Source organism: Canis aureus, chromosome 12 (genome assembly GCF_053574225.1).
Source record: "Canis aureus isolate CA01 chromosome 12, VMU_Caureus_v.1.0, whole genome shotgun sequence".
Classification (NCBI taxonomy): Eukaryota; Metazoa; Chordata; class Mammalia; order Carnivora; family Canidae; genus Canis; species Canis aureus.
This window is the reverse complement of record NC_135622.1, coordinates 46,864,691-46,883,878: the sequence shown is the minus strand read 5'-3', so window position 1 is coordinate 46,883,878 and position 19,188 is coordinate 46,864,691. Positions and strand designations below refer to the sequence as shown.

Here is a 19,188-nt window from a genome sequence, read left to right as displayed (position 1 = left end):
GATCCTTTCCCTGCCACCCACATACTGCGGGGTCCCGTGCCTCAGTTTCCCTGCCGGTCCAGGTGGAAAGCACAACCCTGCCCCCACACACCCCACAAGGTAGCTGTGAATGTGAAAAGGGAGGCGGGGTGTGGCAGGCCTTGCAGGAGGGGGCCAAATGAAGAGCGTGCCCCTACGGTCATGGTACAGCAGGCTCCGATCTTCCCGCCTGGCCCCACGCCTGGGGTTTCCTGGGCCGCCCTATCGCAGGAGCCTGGGCAGCCGCAGGCCCCGTGGAACATTCCATGATTTCATGGTAAAGCCGGGCGCTGGGCTGCCAGGCTGTCGGGGGCGGCGTGCACCATCTGGAACTGATCTGTGTTTTCCCGAAGTCAGAGGCCAATCGCAGACTTCCTGCCCGGCTTCTCCGGGCCCCACAGTGGGGCCCACCTGAACCCAAGACCAGGGACACTTCATTCCCCTGATGATTTGTGGCCCAGGCCCTTGGGAACTCCCCTCCCCGGGCTCGACAGCACCAGAGCCATTCTTTGTTGGCTTCTCTTCGGCGTCTCTCTCTCTCTGTAAACATGTTAAAAATTGCCTTCCGGCTCGAGTTCCCCACCTCTCCTGCAATTTTCTGGCCTCCCCTGATTTCAGCCTCCAGGATTGAAATTCTTTCTCCTGGTCTCCATGAGGAATTGGTGAAACAGAAAAAGCAGGAAATTAATGTCCCAGCCTCAAGGCTCCACACAGCATTAGATGGAATTAAAGTAGAATAATGAGTCAATACACACACAACTCTGTTGTTCTTTGATTTTCCTTTCAAAATTCATGTAGTGAACGCTTCCTCTGTCCCACACCGTCTTAGGCTGGGAGACTCGATAGCGTCCTGAATGAATTTACATACCAAATGGGTTTTAATTTTATATTTTCGCTTAAGGTCAGGACATTTATTTATTATCATTATTTATTACTGAAGCACGAGTGGTTTTAATTATTTTAGTGTTCCTCCCACAAAGCAGGATCACTGCTAGCTACAGAACATTTTCCGTTTCCGCTCACATAAATAATATAGTTTTTAATTTCATGAAGATTTAGTATTCATCTGCTTTGTAAATTAAAGTCATCGTTTACCACAACAGAGACAGAGTGTTCAGAACATCCTGGTGGACTTTCTCGGCGTGCCCCTCGGTGATCACTTTTCCCCCACTTTGGTCTTCTTACGCAGGTGCCCAGAAGGACGGCCCCGGGAGGGAGGGGGGCACTGGGTGTGGAAAGTGGGGGATGTGAGTAGGGGAGGAGAAGCCCTGCTGTCATAAGGCATCCCTCTGTTCCCCCCACCCAACCCTTCCCAATCCAGATGTTTTTGTCTCTGCTATGCACATAAGAAAGCGGAGGTCCCTGCTCGCTGACTGGCCCAAGGCCACTTCCATCCAGGCAACAGGTTCAGATCCAAATACGTCGGACTCCAAAGCACGGCCCCTGCCCCTCCCTCCCACTTTCTCTGGGCCGCAGCCTGGGAAGGTGGGCACAGGTGTCTATACCCGGGGCTGGGTGGAGTCCGGCCGCGAGGCTACGGCAACCCGAGCAAGAACAGAAACCCAGAGCAGGGCTGGGTGGAGGCGACGGCCACTGCCCAGACCAGGAGCAGGACTGTGTGCATCCGAGGAGAGAGAGGGGAGAAGCCTCCTGACTGTCAGGGACAGAAGTCTTCGGTCGTCCCAAAGGGACAGCCGCCTGCGCACAGCCAGGAGGCTCAGTCCAGCTACCCTAGAGCCACCAAGTCTTATGGAACCGCCCTGCCCGGGGCCTCCCCTCCCGCCCACGTCTTCTTTCCACCTAGATCCTCACCCCTTTCAGGGAGGCTGCCAGGGCGGTCTGTTCGAGCTCCCATAAATCCTGATTCCGGGTCTGTAAGTCACTCTCCCCTGCCTCCCCATGGCCATCTCAGCTCAGCCATCTCTGGCCGGCATCATCCTCGGAAGCATTCCCAGAAGGCAGCTGGTGGTCAGCGGGAACCGTTTGCACACTTTCCATTGTCTGTCATGAGGACACCATTCCATGGCACCACTTTTGCTGCCAGCGTAGCCTCTGGAATGAACGGGCTGTTTGGGGTTGCCATGGAGAAGCTGGGCCCTTTGGTGGTTTGAGCACACAGGGCAGGGCAGGGCAGGGCAGCAGCCTCGCACCCTGGGGCCCTCGCCGGGCCGCAGTGCCCTCTGCTGGGACCCAGCCAGCCAGTTCATCCCTACATCCCCATCCCCACCCCTTCGGGCTAGTAGCAGGTTAAAAACATGTTCATTTAAAGGATGAAGCCAGCTTCATTCCACAGGGGTGTTCTGGAGTTCTCATACAGACTCCAGCAGAAGATCAGCCCCTGCGAGAGAGACTCCGTCTCCAAGCAGAGGCCTTGGTGTCCTGGTGGCTCTGTCCCGGGGGAGAGGAAAGAGCCCGTTTCATAACCAGATAGAGCCACTTGGACATTCACCATGATTAAACAGAAGCCGTGCCACACTGTCCTTGCGCACAACATGGCTTAAATTTGAGCAAAAAATAGAGCTCACACTGAGTCATCCTTCTCCATGACGGAAGAGGAGATTGTATTAGCAGGAATACAGCGTGTTAGGGGAAGTCCCCCGCCAGAGCAGGAATGTACCTCTTTAGTGCGTTTTTAATTCCTCTCCTGTGAGCATCTCTCTCTAAATAAGGGAGCCAGAAAGACTTCGATGCTGGGGCAAAGCCATCTCTTACCTAGAATGGCAAAATCCTTGTCTCCATCTCAGACACAGGCTCCCCCAGGAGGACATAAATAAATAGAAGATTCCTGGTGCATACTTTGCCCATTTTTCAGATTTTTCTTCCTTCTTATTCATGGCACTAACTAACTGGTACTTTCTGGATTGGTACCAGCCCCCCCAGATAGGTGCCCAGGGGAGGCAGGAAGTCCCAGGGCTGCATTTAGACTCAAAGAGAGAGCTAATGGCAAAGTCTCTTGCCCCTGGAAAGAGAAATAAAATAGCTTTCAGAGTCGTATCTCTTGCTGTTTTATACGGGGGAGCCTGCTTTTGTTAGGTGGGCTCCCACTGAAATCCAGACCCACACATTAAAAAGGCATTTTTAGGGGAGGCTTCCTTGTAAAAAGTGCAATTAGGCATGTGTTTACCATTTCCCCTGTTTTATAGAAAAGAAGATGGAAGCCTGGAGATTCAGGAAACCCGCCTGAGGTCACATAGCTGGGAAGACATAGCACATCTTACTCCAAAATCTGCACGCCCCTCTGTGTGTTCAGAGACCCTCTTTTCTGAGGATCCATGCAGGTCCCGGCCTCTGATGGACATATTATTTCCTCTGCTCGGCCAGCACCTGCCTCCAGTGGCCCTTGGTCTGGCTGCAGAGGCAGAACTAGGCAAGGAGAAGGTCAGGACTGAGGTCAGGCAGCTGGTAATTAGCCTTCTGGCTACGCAGACAGGGCGGCCACTGGAAGCAGACATGGTGGTCATCTGGAGCCTAATGGCTTTGGGTGGAGACTGGAAAGGGCAGGGAGTGGCTCAGAAGTCACCAGTGTGGCAGAAGCAGGTGGGATCAGCAGAGAACAAGGAGAATAAGGCTGCAGAAGAGGAAAGGAGAAGGAGCAGAGGCTCAAAGACCTGGATGATAGTTTGGGCTTGACCTCACAGCCGGGGGGGGGGGGGGGGCGGTGCGGGAGAGTGCACACTAGGGACAAACAGTCCTAGACTCGGGATCCAAAGCCCTGGACCTCCTCCAGGCTCTGCTGCAAAGCCGCCGTGTGTCCCTTCATCTGCCCCTAACACAAGCATCTGTAAGGTCCCTTCTGGCTCTGACATACCACCTATCCAGGACGGTGCCCTTGCAGATCCTTCTAGAGAAAAGAGACGAAGGCTTCCACTACCTCTGGGCCCAGTGCCAGGAGCAGGGTTTCCTTATGCTACAGGGAACTCTCACTTCTGCAGGACTTGGAGGCATCAGGAAATCAGCTGGGTGGCTCTGCAGGGCACACGGGACAAGGCATCCTGTCTTGGGGACAGGGATAACCAGACTGAGCACACTCAGGGTTGACAATAAGAACAAGGCTGATGATGGTTGGCACTTATGGATCTTACTGTCTGCCGGACATGGGTAAATGCCTTGCAGACGTTTTGCATCAAACCCAGGTATGAGTATCCCCATTTTAAGATGAAAAACTAAGGTTTAGGGAAGTTCATTTGCCAAAATCATTTGCAAAGTAAGTGACCGTCCAAAGTTTGGACCCCAGGTTCACCTGACTCCAAGGAAGAGTGCAAGAGTTTAACATTCTTGTGTTTGCCTCAGGCAAAAATGCAAATTCAAATTCAGGTGGTTTTCACTGAAGGGCTTGCACGCACATGTGCACACTCATACATAGGCTATGCATGGGACACACAGCCCTGTCCTGTTTGCACCCACATTCCCTGATGCACAGCTCCCCCTGCAGCCACAGATGGCTGCGTGGGACCTATCACTACACAGTCCCAGAAAGAACTGCCTGCCTCTCTCCAAGGACAGATCACATACTCACGGAGCATAGCAGGGTCTGCAACAGAGAAGACTCCCAGAGCGCCCGCGTGCGGCCCCGGGGTGGCCCAGGGGAAGGCTCCAGCAGAGGTCTGGGCTGTGGTGCACTTGGCTTATGATTGGGAGTCTTCATCATGCCGGGTCCCTGGGCTGTGCCCCCTCCAATACCGGCACAGGGAGCTGATCGCTCAAAACGGCCAAAATTGAAATTAGGCCTGAGAGCACAGAGCTTCAGTGCCTGTGCTTGCCAGATCACAGAGCAGCCATCTTCAGATCTAGAAGGCTGGGAAATGGGGGGAGGCATGGGAAAGCCAGACCCTGCACGGAGCCCCTTGGGAGCTGGCCACAGCTCAGGCCAGCTTGCCTGGGGAGGGGTCACAGAAACCCCCAGATTCCTAGCCTAGCATTCCTTCCTATTTAAGGAGCGTTTAGGACTTAAGCAGCTGCACTGGGGCAGGCAGGGGCAAGAGAAGGAGGGAATGTTACCCTTCTCAGAGAACAGAGGAGAAAAAAATGCATCCCGCAGAATCATCTGAAGCTGGTGCAAGGATACTAGCAGAGCTTTGAGCCCTGGGTTCGAGGCCCAGGTGTCCCCTGGACCTTCAGCATGTCCCCATTTCTTCCTCTGGGGAAAATACAGTAACCCTGAAAACCTCACAGGCAGCTGTAGAAAATGTCGAGGAGTTCTCCAAATGCAGAAGCCAGGGCTTTTCCCACCAGTAATAATAAGAGAAGTTGTGGGAAGAAATGTCCGTTTCTTCAGCCAGGGCTTTAACCGTCGGCATCTTCTGCAGTGTTGACAAATCTTTAAGTACTTGTAAATGTGTATTATGTGATATATACATCTAATCTAGAAAATATAAATTTTTGTATGCAAATATAAGCGTTTTCATATGTGTGCACACACGTATAAATCTATACAAACACATACTCATATGTATTTTGGAAATGTGAGAAGAGGTTTAAATGCGAATACTGGTACCATTCTTACCCATAATTTTTTTTTTCCTCTAGCACTTTCTGCTGCAGGCAGGAAATGTGTAGAATACTTTTTATAATTGGAAAACTAAGGGAAGGGGCACCTGGTTGGCTCAGTCTGTTAAGTGTCGAAAACGATTTCAGCTCAGGTCATGATCTCAGGATCCTGAGATCGAGCCCCATGTCAGGCTCTGTGCTGCACATGAAGCCTGCTTGAGATTCTCTCTCTCCCTCTCCCTCTGCCCCTCCCCCCTGCTCATGCGCTCTCTGTCCCATAAATAGATATATAAATAGGGAAAATGAGCTCAGCCTCTTTGCAAGTTGCCACTGGGAGCCATGTCCCTTCTCCGTGCTTCCTTCCACACGTTGGTTACATAGAGCTCCTGTGGGTCCAGCGCAGCTTTTGCCATCCCGTCACCTTCCCGAGGGTGTCCCCCGGAGGTCCTGGCCCTCCCTCATGTTCCCTGCTGTGGCACATGTCTGCCACTTGAGAGGATATGCCACATGAACCACAAGGTTTCTTCATATTTTCAGTAGGGGGCCAGGATAGGAGCAAAGAGGGAATTTGTCCCCGCATATTAGCTGGAACGCAGCCTGAGCTGGAGGTCGGTGACACCGAAATAATTGGAGGTAAGAGCTGTGAGGCCATTAAGATAAATTTTTGACATAAAAATGTAGGCTGGTTCATAAAAGGTTGCAGTGACAATAGGTTATAGTGACAGCTTTTCAACAACTGTATAAGCCTCCAGATGGAAGGGAATTCAGCATAATGAATTATGGGCAATCTGGACAACACAGTATCCTTTTATGGGCGTAGATCTAAGGGAAGAAAAAAGTTACTCAGACTGGCCCATATTAAATAGCATGTTGTTAGAACATGGATCGGAGAAAGCGTGAGAGTTGGAGGTGCTGAAGACATAGCCTTGAGACAGAAAGGCCTTGGTCTCCCCACCCAGGCACCAGGCCCTCACGGCTCTGTCTGTGGTCTAATCAGCACCCTTGCCCACGGGACCCCAAGTGGAACATGCACTGCACGTTCATCTGGCAGGGCTCCCCCGGCCTTCCTTTGAAGGGAATCGTGTTCCTCTACCAGCTATTTTTGCTCCATTTTGCCCTTTTGGTGAAAGTGCCCCCATTGTACTCCTGGATGAGACATGTGGAACCTTCTTCAATGGGAGGTTCTCTGGGTGAGAGAATCTGCCGGAAAGAGGGGAGCGCAGGGAAGGATGGGGCTCCATCGGGCTGGAAGACTGAGAAAGGCCTGGACGTCCCCTCTCTGCCAGAGTCTGCCCTTGGCTTCTGATCACCATCTTGTCTGAGCCACAGAGCGGAAGGGGCCACCCTCACCCCTGTGCCCCTTCACTTAGGGAAGGATAGTAGCAGCCACAGTGACCTCCGTCCTTTACTGAACACCTGCGTGTATCTGACACTGTGTGGAACACCCGGCTCCATCTCATTTACACCTCGAAACAACCCCCACGACACAAGTATTGTTATTCCCATTTTGCAAACAAGAACGCTGAAGCCTTGGGGAGCTCATCTGCAGCTAGCTAATGTTCAAAGTGTTTGGAGTTTAAATTTGGATGTGTCTGCCCCCCGCCCCCCCACTCCTCCCGCCAAGTCTGGGCTCCCGACCACTGCACGGTACTGCTCCAACTTATAGACACCCACGCACTTGAAAACTGAACAAAAAGCTTCAAAAGGGAAAAAGAGCTTGTAAATGCCTTCCAGGGCTATCAGGGGCTCAGCAAGTGGGGACGCGGGCTCTGCTCGGCTGAAAAAAAAATCACACACCTTTTAATGGGCTTTGGTTGGGTGGAAAGTCCTTGATAGTAAAATGTCTGAGTTCAGTGATTTCACTCTGGATGCATGAATTTATATTAATAATTTGCTCATGGCAGTTAAATGAGAGGAAGTAATTTATGTGGCTGTAAGGGAGCAAACGTCCACAGTGGAACAGGTATGTATGTGATGCCCGCACTTCCCGTGGTTTGCCACAGGGACGCATGGGCAGGTGTGGGGTCTTATTAAACCCAACCTGTGCTTGTAAATGCTGCCCTCCGGGGTCTCTGCCCTCAGATAAGGGCAGACCCTGGAGGGACCACCTCGGTCCCCAGGGAACACGAGGCCAAGCCAGGGTCTGCGAGAGCTGAGCTCAGCCACCCACCTGTGATCTCCTTGCAGATGCCACAGATTCCTCTAGGTGAGCCCACTGGAATGGGGGCGAATGCACGTTAGCTCTGAGCTGCCCAGTGAAGAACATGAGCCCCCCCCCACCCCGTCTTAGGCATTTCTGGCTGCTCTAAGAAATGTCACAGTGACTTGTAAACAGCAGAAATTTATTTCTGACTGTTCGCCGGGCTGAAATTCTAAGATCAGGGTGCCAGGCTGAGAGGGTCCTAATGACGGCCGTCTTCCTGTTGTATCTCACATGGCAGAAAGAGCTCTAGAGAGCTCCCTGGGGTGTCCTTGATCAGGGCACTAATCCCATTCCTACTGATGATCTAATCACCTCACAAAGGCCCCCACCTCCTAATACGATCATATCTAAGGGTCAGGATTTCAACATATGACTTTGGGGGAATACAAACATTCGATGCCTAACAACCTAACAAATGGTGCGTCTCTGGTTGGTAGGTTCTCCAGCTAGCATACCGCGTGATCTTGCCTGATGGCGTTTCTGAGTCATTTCCAGAGATTTCCACCCCTTATCCTAGCATGCCATTTGTTTATGCCCCAGCCTCTCACAGGCCACGCCAGATGCACACCTGAGCCTCCTCAGTGTCGGGTACAGGTAAGGCCCAGTTTGCAGCCGCTACTCCCATGTCATGCATGAATAATGCTTTAGGGTCCTTTGGTCCAAAGGAGGCCAAATGGCCAGGTTGAGGCAGGGTGGAGGGAGAGTCCAGTGGCCATGGCAGTGACAGTCCTGGAGAAACCCTCTCGTCAAGGCTAGGGGTAAGAGCAAAGATCCCCGAGTGCGCCCCTGGTCTTCTGCACCTTTGCCAGGATGCCCACTGCCCAGAGGCTCACGAGGCCTGCCAGGCCATACCTAGTTTCTGCAGAATTTGGAGGCAATGGGAGCTCAGAGCCCCTTCACCCTAACAGACAAGGGGACAGCCGTGCCGGACAGTTAGACGTGACATTGTCCCTGTGCCTCCCGGAGCATCTCCTGAGTCATCCATGCCCCTCCCCCCCCCTGCTGCAGGGCCAGTCCAAGGCGGGCGTGTTGTGTTACCCTTTCTCCTTGGGCTTTTCTTAGTAACAGCACTGTCTGTGGCCACTGCACAGGGGCCTCCTGGAGACATTCTGTCCTGGTCAGCCCCAAGGCTGAGCCTGAGTCAGCATATCCACCTCATCTGGGAAGCCTCCTCCTCACCTTGCCCGGCCCTGGGTGAGGTCAGTGGGATACCTTTGGGAAGCCACAAAGGGGTTCAGGAAAGCCACGGGCAGTGGCAAATACAGGTAACAGCCACTCCCCCGCACACCCCCACCCCCGCCACTCCCCCGCACACCCCCACCCCCGCTACCCCCCTACCCCAGTCTACGGAGAGCTCTAGGCAGCTGCCCTCAGTGCAAATGCTCTTTCACACTCTAGGCCCTCTACTCCAGGATCTGATTCCTGGGTGGGTGGGAGGGAATGACATGGAGGTGTGCAAGGCTGGATCTCAGTGCTCCCAGGCCTGGCCCCTGGGGGCCATATCCCATTGGCTCAGAAACATCAGAAAGTGGGAGACGATCTGCCATCCCGGGCCTCCTCAGACTTGCCGGTGATTCTGCGGCCTGTGCACCCCTCTGATTTCTCAGGAAACAACATCATGGCTCTTGCCAATCAGCAAGTAAGACACTAAATATGGAGTGAGCAGAGTTCTGTGCTGGACTGGGTGTGAGGTCACAGGGCTAGATGGTTCCTCTTCTCCGGGTAGGTCAAGGTCAGGGCAGGGGCCCCCACTCCAGGACAAGCAAGGGCTTAGGAAAGCAGGTCAGTGGTCGGAGGTAAAGGTGGGCAGGATTCTCAGAACCTGAAACAGTGGCGAATTTCCAGCTGGTGGGAATTCTGGTAGCTGCTACTCCAGTCTTGCATGCCTGGGAGTGATTTGGGCCAGAAGAGTCACCCAGCAGGATTGACCAGACCCCCATCTCCAAGCAGCAGTCAAGGAGTTTCCTGAGTTGGGCTTTGAGGCTGGACAGAGGGGGTCCGGACAGGGGTCTGTGCCCCAGAGAAGTCAGCCAGGCCCTGGGCTGTTGGATTCTTGGGAGACCTCTGGGTGGTCCTGAGCTCTGTGTCTCAGGACAAAAATCAGAGATTTCAGAGCTGGCACAGCCTCATGGTCTCCCATCCAGCGCTCATTTACAGCTGGGCTCGAGGCATTTGTAGAAGCAATGTGGCCGGGAAAGAATGTCCTCTGTCTGGTGCTGGAGTCCAGGAAAGCCAAATGAACACATTTGAGCCCGCACCCCATGCCCCTCCCCAGGCCTAACATCTGTCTAGCCCTGGTGAGCAGTTTCCCACCTGCAGAGCCCTGGCGGACTCGTTAACAGAGGCCTTGATGCAGCGGTAGAGCAAAGAGGAGTCTGTACTCAGCTCATCATGGAGCTCAGGGCAGGAACGGATCTTGTGGGGCAACCTCGGGTCACCTGACACTGTCCCCATCTCCTCCTGGGGGACTGTGCCCAAGCAGGTGCCTGGATTTATGGTGAGGTGGCCAAGGCACCATGAAGTCAATTCCATGGGCTCAGGCCTGGGTGCCTGGTGGACAGTCTTACTGTGGGCTTGGTCATCAGTGCCCAGGGGCTGGGGCTGCCCCAATGGGACCCCTGGTGCCATCCAGCATGAGACATCTGGACCCAGAACCATTGGACAGCTGGAAGATCATTTCTCCTCTCTGTAACTGAGGCACTTGCTGCTGGTTACAAGGCCTGCTGATAAGTGGTCCCATTGGGATGCAGGTGTCACCAGAGGAAAGAATTGACAATGATGAAAGTGGCAGATTTCCTGGGAGACAGCGTCCCTTCCAGGCAGCAGCAGGAGCCCTGGAGGTGGACACTGAGAGCTTTTCCTTCTTGTTCTGACACTGAACGTGCCCTGAGGACTCAGGCCCCTGGAGCACTGGGTGCCCATCTGCAAAATGGAAAGACCAGTCACTCCAGGTCATTTCAGTCCATGTATTTATATGTATATATAATAGCAAGAATGGGCATGGGATCAGAAAGGAGAACTTAAAATATGTATGAATTCCACCCCAATCCTCTGAATTTGGAGAGGACCCCTTCCTTGAAGCCTATCTCCTTCTGCTCCTCTCCAGGCCTCCTCTTCTCTGCTCCTTGGCTAACTGTTGGCATGAGGTCCCCATCCTGACTGGTGTCTCTGCCCCCACCCAGGGCTGCAACCAAGGCATGGTTGTCCTCTGGCCATCTGCAGACCCAAGGCCAGGCCTCTCTGATGGTGAAGCAGGAAAGTCTTAGAGGACTGTCAGCTGAGAGTGGCACCCTGCCTGCTGGAGTCAGACCTGATCCAGCCGGACCTGACCTCCTTAGTAAGATGTGTGTGAGTCCTCCAGCACTTGAAGGACAATCTGGCCCTGTTTCTCACTGGTGACTTCCATGCTGCACTGTCACCCTGAGGGGTCCCACCAGGCCCTCTAGAGAACATGGTCCCCAGCCCCCCAGCTGCCTAGTGAAAGACACCCTTCATCTTCTCTCCATTTTTGTTAAGGTATAAAGTAAATTTTGGTCATGTTTTCAGAACATGCAAATTCTTGCTAATGAAAGTGTCCTTGTACATTGACACATATCCTAGCTTCTGGACCTGAAAAAAGAACAACCAGAAAAGAAGCCAAAAAAAAAAAAAAAAGATCCAGAACCTCCTCCTCAGGTCCTTCAGCACCATGAAATTCTACGAAGTCTTTAGGAACTGGGGAGACTTTTCTTGAAGGACAAGTTAGAGTATGTAGAGGGTGAGGGTCAGAGTCAACCTGTAAGTGTGTGTCTGAAAGGAAGGGGACAGAGAGAGAGATTCCAGAACATTCTTTAAAAAAAAAAAAAAAAAGATTATTTATTTGAGAGTGAGAGAAAAAGTGAGAACACGGCGGGAGGAGGGACCAGAGCAGGAGAAAGTCAAGCAGACTCCACGCTGAGCATGGAGCCTGACATGGGGCTCGATCCCACAACCCTGAAATCACAACCTGAGCTGAAACCAAGAGTCAGGTGCTTAACTGACTATGCCACCCGGGTGCCCCTTCAGAACATTCTTTAGATGCTCAGGAAGGTGGCACAGATAGAAGCTGTGCTCCAGCTGCAAAGCCAGACCTTGCACACAGTAGGGTCTCAGGAAGGCTGGAGGCCTCTTCACCGGGCAGACTCCTCTGCAAGGTACAGAGGCCCCCTGGCCTCATCTGTTTAGGAGTCCCCCACGCCCCGCGGGGGGACTGCCGTCTCTGTGACTTGCTCCCGTAGTGTAGCTGACTCTCTGTTCCCTCCAGCTGCTAGACCTAAGGCACCGTGTTAAACATTGCCTGAAAGCATCTTAAGGGATCTGCCCAAAATTCTGTGTTCAGCCTAACCGATTTAACAATTAAAAGTTCACGTTATGAAATTTCTTTTCTTATAAAACAGAATTAGTACTTTCAAGCCCCTGAGGGAACAAATCATTCACTGCATGGTGTGAGTTGATTTTATCCATTTTTCTTTTAAAGCTAAACCAAAGGAAGAGCAGAAGGGTGGAGGGGGAGGGAGTCCCTCATGCCGGTCTGGACACCCGGGAAGTGGGCACCTGTTGGGCACATCAAGGAGGGAGAGAGGGAGCCAGGGACCTGCTGAGCCTGCAGCAAGTGGCAGACGCTGCCCTGGACCCCAGCCGCCCACAGAGTAGTGAGGGCAGAAGAGGAGATGTGACTCAGCAGCCGGCCAGTCTCCCAGAGCACATGGGGAGGCAGACATGGGCGGGGGGCCTGAGAGGGGGTCCTTCTGACACCAGAGAAGAGTCTCTTCCTGCTGGCCTGGGCAGGGGGGGGGGTCCAAGAGGGTTGGGGCGGGCTAGAGAAAGAACTGAAAAATGCAGAGGGGGTGCAGAAAGGCAGGTGGAGACTTCCAGTGATCCACTTTGGTTTTCTAGTCTTGGACCAAAGGGGAAAGTTATTTTTAACTGAATATCTAAAATCAAATCCTATCTAATTATGCGTAGACTTGGTGTTTCATTCTTTAAAGGGCCCTGGCCTTGCTCCTTCTGTGAGCAAGGCTCTGTCGTGGCCTGCACTGCCATCCCCGGTTCATCGGTTCGAGCAGTCGAGATTCTCACATGGCCCTCTCTTTCTAAGGACCCTGAACAAACTCAGGATGGGGAGGGCAGGGCGGTGAGTGGTCGGGTCACCAGTAGAGGCCATCCGTCGTTGGCCAGAAATGTCCCCTCTTGGAGTCCACACACACACACCCTGGCTGTCTCCATTCCTGCTACAAGGGTGGGGGGGTGGGCAATGCACAGAAATAATTTGGGAGGTGTTACCACATAGAGAGGGACCTAAAACTGTGTCCATAAACATTAAAATGGCAGGATCTGCTGTGAAGTTCTAGTCTTTGATTTGTTTCCTCCTGAACGCATCTAGTTTGTTGTCTGCACCAGGATCTCCCAGGCGCCCTGCAAGCTCTCTCGCCTGCTGCCCTGCATCACACTCGAACGTTTCGGTCTGTGTACGTCCTGTCTCCTCGGAGGTGGGGCCCGGGCTGCTGCTTCTTTGTCTTATCTTCAATGCCTGCAATATCATAGGAGCTCAGAAAGTGTTTGTTGTTTTGTGTTTATTCAAAGTTAGAACTATAATTCACAAAATACACACCGCACATTTACTCTGGTAAATTCTTCCTTTAATTGAAATGCATTCATTTGGAGAAAGCGATGCTGATAGGAACCAGATAACCAGAGAACTGATGAATTTTCTAAGTGCTGCGGGCCCCTCAGGATGGAAATTACAATATGGAGCATTTAGATACCAAACCCGTTGGGGGAGGCACTGAGGATTATCCATGCTCACACAGAGCACTCAATACAAACCCCAACTCTTATTAATTAAAAATTCTAAATCACCCAATTGTTTTTTTGCTGGAAATACTTTTGTGCACTGTTTTATTTATCACCATTAATAATAACGATAATGGTAACAATAATAATAAAACTACTATGTGATTAAGGTGCAGATAAGCAATTAGGAAACAAAATATTTACAGGTTTTAGTGAGCCTTGCGCTAGGAACAGGAATTGAATAATTACGAGGAGGTTTGTGTAAGAGCCGCCTCCAGAAGACTCTTCAATTGGGAGGTGAGGTCGGTCCCAGGTTTCTCTTCCGTCTGTGACTCCGTTAACCTGTTCCCCTGATACTGTTTAATCATTTGTTTGACAAATATGTATTAAGAGAGCCTGCTCTCCAGGTCCAGGAGTGGTTATAGACAGGTGTGTGACCTTTATAGCAAGGTGCGACAGAGCCAGGAACGTCAGTGGTGGGTAATGGGAGCTAAGTTTGGACCTGCAAGATAAGGTGGAAATATCCAGGTGAGAGTGGCCAGAGAGGGAAAGACTGTGATAGGAAAGAGCTTGGTCCTTTGGAGGATGGTCCTTTCCACCCTTTTACTGAAAGGGTAGAAGTCAGACATGAGCTGGATATGTCAGTGTGGACCATATCCTGAGGGCAGTGGGGAGCCACTGAAGGGTCTATTGTCATAGTGTTCCATTGCGCACTTCCGAATGTTCTCTCTGGCTGCATTGTGGAGTGATGAGACAGGAAGCAGAGACACTGGCTATAGAGCCAGATGCAGAAATTCATGGTGATGGTGGCCTATGTATCAGTAACAGCACTGGGGGAAAGAGAAAGGGCGGGGGGGGGGGTGTTGAGAGATTCAGGACAAGTGAAAATAACAACGATAAGTATTTAATGAGCTCTCGCTATATGCCAGACTCTAATAGGCACTGTATCTGTTCCTTTGGTGTAATATTTAAACAAAACCTATGATGTAGTGTTTATTATTCCACATTTAATGGGAGAGAAAACTGAGACACAAAGTGGAATAAGTGCCCCAAGACCACACCAGTAACCAAAGCCACACTTGTAAACCAGACTCCTGTTGAGATTTGAATTCATACCCTTGTGTGATTCCAGAGTCCTGTGGGCCTAACTATTACATGCAGTGGCTTGGTGATGGGAGGCCTATCACCCAGGTGGGAAGGGTGGGCTGAGCAGGTGAGTGCTGGTGTGACAAACAGATGGGACACTCCTCAGGGCTCATGTGGTGCCAGAAGCAGCAGAGAGCTCTCATCCTCTGGTTGGCCTTCTCCCTGCCACAAAGTCCTTTCTCCCCATGTTTGATTCACAGGCCCTTCACCTGGGTGTTAGGGTAGGCATGGGGTGGGCATGGGGTGGGGTATGTCCTCACCCTGCCCTCGCTGGACTTCCTAGACCAGTGGCTTGGCCAGGCTCCTCACCTGACTCTTGCTGCCCTCCTGCTGTCAAAGGCACCCTGATGTATTTATTCTGGTGTGGCTTGGAAAACCAGCTGATTTTCTAGCTCCTTATCTCATCACCATCTGAGTGAGCTTTTGTGGAGAATCTGCTACTGTGAGCAGTTTAATGGACATTTTCTTCATTTTTTTTTTTTTTGGCCTGGAATAAAGTTCATAAATTTGGGGTGTTGGGGGGGTGCAGTAAAGAATGAGCTGCATGGAATGGCAAGCTTTAAAAAAAAGTCATCTCCCTGATTTTGCACTTCCCCACAGGCCCTCTATTTGCCTTTGCCCTGTAGGGGCTTATGTGGCTTCTGAACCCAAAATCCTCGGTGTCATTGGTTATCCGACAGGCAGGTCACTCCTTGTCCCCACTCCAGTCCTGTCCTTGGTTCTAGGATAGCAAAGAAGCTCTGTGCACTGGGCAAGTGTCCAAAAATGCTACTCAAAAACCCCGGGTTCTGACTATCTCAACTCACTACAGAAACTTGGCCCGTGTCACCTTACTTTCTGGACCCCATATGCCTCTACAACATAGAAATGCAGATTCTTGCTTGTTGGGTAAATCTTTGTGGCTGTAGAGTCAGGTAATAGATTCATGCATCCATTCACCAACGATGTGCCAAGCACAGTTTCAAGAGCTTTGAGCAATAAGCAAACAGACAAACAGACAAATTACAAAAATTACTACCCTCATGGAGCTTACCTTCTGGTGAATGAGAAGATAGCAAGAAAATTAGTAGCAAAAATATATAATACACTACATAGTAACAAGTGCTAATGAGTTCCATGTTTAAAATGTTTGACTAGGGGGCACCTGGGTGGCTCAGTGGTTGAGCATCTGCTTTTGGCTTAGGTCGCGATCCCAGCATCCTGGGATTGGGTCCTATATCCAGCTCCCCACAGGGAGCCTGCTTCTGCCTCTGTCTATGTCTCTGCCTCTCTCTGTGTGTCTCTCATGAATAAATAAATTTTTAAAAATCTTTAAAATGGTTGACTAGGAACTTCTGGCCAATCCTTCTGCTGCACACAACTAGAAAAGCAGGCAATGAGTCTTGAAGGCTCTAGAGAGCTAAGAAGATAGTCAGGAATTGCCAGATCGAAGTCCAAAGAGAAACAGAGGCCCATGCTGATTTCAGCAGAGCTGAGCATCTTGGGCTAATTTTTCCCCAGGACTCTTTGCCTGCTCTGAAGGAACAGCTGAGGACTGAGCAAGACTTTTGACAGCCTTGTGGGATCAGAGGACCAGGCTTGGAGTCCAGAATCTGCAGAGGAAGCAGTGGGAACCAGTAACCCCTTCACTTGCTTTGGATTGGAACTCCATAGGGCTGCACCCTGGGCCTCTCAGCTTCAAATTAAATTAAAGCAATCTTAGACTGCTAGTGCACCCAGGTGCCCAGGAGAAGCAAACCAACAATCTTGGAAGGAAGATAACAGCATCCAAGGCCTCAAATTATCTTTAAAAGTAATATGCAAGGACAGAATCTGGCACATGATAAAAAGAAAAAGAAAATAACCAGACACAAGGAGACAACATGAACAAATACCAGTAGAAACAAACGAATGAACAAACAAACAAACAAAATAGAAACAGGCCCACAAGGGTTCCAGATATATTGGAGTTATCAGAAACAAACTTTAAAATTACTATACCTTACCATGATCAAAGTGTTAAAAGCCAAAATGAGAGTTTTTGACACAGAACCAGAAACTATATATTTTTTAAACCAAGTATAAATAAATAACTTCATAACACCCCAAATTAAGAACTTATAATGACTTAACAGGTGCAACCTAAGAGAATATATATGGACTAAAAGATTGGTTAGAATAAAAATAACCAGAATTGAATACAGAGAGGCAAGAGAAAAAATAATAACAATAATAATTTAAAAATAAGAGATATTTGGGTTTTGATGAAAAGGTTTGACACATGTATGATTGGAATTCCAGAGAGAGAGGAGAGAAAACATGAGCCAGAAGCAATTATTCAAGAGATAATGGCTGATAGAAAAAGAAAAACAAACAAAACCTAAAACAAGCAGAAGGAATGAAATAATAGATTAGAGCAGAAATATTGATATAAAAACTAAAAAAGCAATAGAATAGATCAATGAAACCAGGAACTGGTTCTTCAAAAAGATCAACAAAATTGATAAACCTCTAGCCAGACTCATAGAGAGAGAGAGAGAGAGAGAGAGGGGACTCAAATAAAATCACTAATGAAAAGGAGAAAAAAAAACAAGCAACACCACAGAAATATGAACAATTGTAAGAAAATATGATGAAAAATTATATGCCAACAAGTTGGACAATCTAGAAGAAATGGATAAATTCCTAGAAACACATAACCTCCCAAAACAGAAGCAGGAAGAAATTGAATATTTGCATAGACCACTTACCAATGATGAAATTGAATCAGTAAGCAAAAACTTCCCACAAACAAAAGTCCAGGACCAAACAGCTTCACAGGTAAATTCTACCAAACATTTAAAGAAGAGGCAAGGGGCACCTGGGTGGCTCTGTCAATCAAGTGTCTGCCTTCGGCTCAGGTCATGATCCCATGGTCCTGGGATCTCGCCCCACAAAGGGCTCCCTGCTCAGCGGGGAGCCTGTTAGAAACCTCTGTCTCTCTCTCTCTCTCAGATAAATAAATAAAATCTTTAAACACAAATTTTTTTTACATAAAGAAGAGGTAATACCTATTCTCAAATTTTTCCAAAAACAGAAGGAAAACTTCCAAATTCATTCTATGAGGCCAGCATTACCCTGATATCAAAACCAGGTAAAGACATGACAAAAAGAAGTACAGACCAATATCTCTGATAAACATAGATGCAAAAATCCTCAACAAAATATTAGCAAACCAAATCCAACAATACATTTTTAAAAATCACACTACAACCAATTAGGATTTATTCCCAGGATGCAAAGGTGGTTCAATATTTACGAATAAATCAACATGATACATCATATCAACAAGAGAAAGGATAAAACACATGATTATTTCAATATGCAGAAAAAGCATTTGAGAAAGTACATCCATTCATGATAAAAGCCCTCAACAAAGTAGGTTTAGAGGAAACACACCTCAACATAACAAAGGTCTTTTATGAAGAAATTCACAGCTAACATCATACTCAGTGGAGAAAAACTGAGAGGTTTTCCCCTATGGTCAGAAACTAGACAAGAATGTCTACTCTCACCACTTTTATTCAACATAGTACTGGAAGTCCTAGCCACAGCAATCAGAAAACAAAAAGAAATAAAAGGCATCCAGGGGCACCTGGGTGGCTCAGTCAGTTAAGTGTCTGACTCTTAATTTGGGCTCAATTCATGATCTCAGTCTTGAGAACGAGTCCTTGTCTTAAGCCCATGAGCTTAAGATTCTCTCTGTACCCTCCCTGCCCACCATTCACACGCTCACACACACTCCCTCTCTATATATATTTTTTTTCAAGGAAAGAAAAGAAATAAAAGGCATCCAGATCGGTAAGGAAGAAGTAAAACTTTCACTATTTACAGACAACGTGACACTGTATATTGAAAACCCTAAGGACTCCACCAAAAAGCTACTAGAACTGATAAATGAATTCACTAAAGTTGCAGGATACAAAATCAATGTACAGAAATCCATTGTATTTCTATGCACTAATAATGAAGCAGCAGAAAGAGAAATTAAGAAAACAACTCCATTTATAATTACAACAAAAATAATAGGGGCCCCTGGCTGGCAGGGTCAGTAACTCCTGATCACAGGGTGATGAGTTGAGCCCCACATGTGGTGTAGAGTTTACTTAAAATAAGAAAAAAAATAATAAAATAATAATAATAAAATACCTAAGAATAAACTTAACCAAAGAGGTGAAAGACCTGTACTGTGAAAACTAGAAAACATTGATGAAAAAAAATTGAAGATGACACAAAGAAATGGAAAGACATTCCAAGCCCATGGGTTAGAAGAACAAATATTGTTAAAATGTCTATACTATCCAAAACAATCTACACATTTAATGGAATCCCTATCAAAATACCAGCAGCATTTTACACAGAAGTAGAATAAACAGTTCTAATCCTGTATGAAACCACAAAAGATCCCAAATAGCCAAAGCAATCTTGAAAAGAAAAGCAAAACTGGAGATGTCACAGTTCCAGACTTCAAGTTGTTTACAAAGCTATAGCAATCAAAACAGTGT

General features: G+C 49.0%; 1 protein-coding gene across 2 annotated transcripts in view; it reads left to right on the top strand.

The window, feature by feature from the left end:
- KLHL29 (kelch like family member 29) overlaps positions 1-19,188 on the top strand; it is a 305,917-nt gene that overhangs the window by 193,145 nt on the left and 93,584 nt on the right. The gene's annotated exons all lie outside the window — the stretch shown is intronic.